Source organism: Dendrobium catenatum, unplaced genomic scaffold (genome assembly GCF_001605985.2).
Source record: "Dendrobium catenatum unplaced genomic scaffold, ASM160598v2 fragScaff_scaffold_130, whole genome shotgun sequence".
Classification (NCBI taxonomy): domain Eukaryota; kingdom Viridiplantae; phylum Streptophyta; class Magnoliopsida; order Asparagales; family Orchidaceae; genus Dendrobium; species Dendrobium catenatum.
This window is the reverse complement of record NW_021318592.1, coordinates 464,953-466,247: the sequence shown is the minus strand read 5'-3', so window position 1 is coordinate 466,247 and position 1,295 is coordinate 464,953.

The window sequence follows — 1,295 nt, the reverse complement described above, 5'->3', positions numbered from 1 at the left end:
AACTTATCTCCCTGAACACCACCAATAAACCTATTGATAAGGGTGATTTAGGTCTCCCTAATATGGACTCCTTATATATTCTAAGTAAATGCAAACTCATATGGAGACTTCTCAACTCAACTACCTATCGTGCTTCTTAGCTCTTCAATTATTACCTACCTCTTTGGATCAAGCCCACAAATAATGTTATAAAATTTTGAAAATATTTGTGTGACATAGTTAATAAAACTTACTCTTGGCTCTCTCATAATGTTGGCACCAATGGTTCTCTTCTATTCTTTCATGACCCTTTGATCCATGGTAAAACTCACTTTTAAAAAAATAAAAATTTGATGACTAATCTTTTTAACTATAATTATTATGCTAACACAAATAATTTCATTATTAACGACAAATGGAGCTTTCCTTCCTCTAATTAACCCATGTACAATGATTGTGTTTTCCAAATTGCCCAAGTTGAGATACTCTCCTCTATCTATAGGCGCTTGGTTGGGATCAAAATGTTCTCTTATAAATCCTCTTATAACCCACAATATATTGCTGAGCCAAAAGTGTCTTGGGAAAATTTATTTGGTTTAAAGATTGTTCCATTAAATATCTTATGCCTCTTTGGGAAATTTTAATTGGTGGATTTAAAACCAAAGATGTACTTTTGAATTGGCACAAAAATGTGTGGAAGACTCATGTGCTTTAGAATAATTACATAGAATCTCGTAATCACTTATTCTTTGAATGTTTATACTCATTCAACAACCTTAAAAAGTACATACCTCAAAGCTCTGTCTTTCACTTGGACTGCAGCACCAATCAAGCACTTATGTATAAAGATGATATCTTATGTAAGATCATTAGAAAATTTTCTCTCATTTCTATGCATATTATTGCCCATACTCTATGGAATGAAAGCAATCGAAAGGAATTTTCAAGATAAAATTACTGAGGTTGATTGTTTAGTTTATAAAATCTATTTTGTTGTTCGAATGAGAAGTCGAATATGAAAATTTAAAAGAGACATCCCACATACCATTTTTTTTTTTTGCTTTATTTCTCTTGAGACATAATATATTTTTTTACTTTGCTATTAATCACTTTCATATAAGGGATTCTACTTTTTGCAAACTCTCTATTAAGCTTTTATGAAATTTTTTTCTACTTCTCGGTTGCTGGATTGTGAGGTGTTATAGAACTTCCTTGGTGAAGTCTTTGTTACTGTTGTTATTTAATGCTATGCTCCTAAAATATATATGACTCTTTCAAAGAGTTTGGTGGTAATGATTAATTATTTGCCCCCCCCC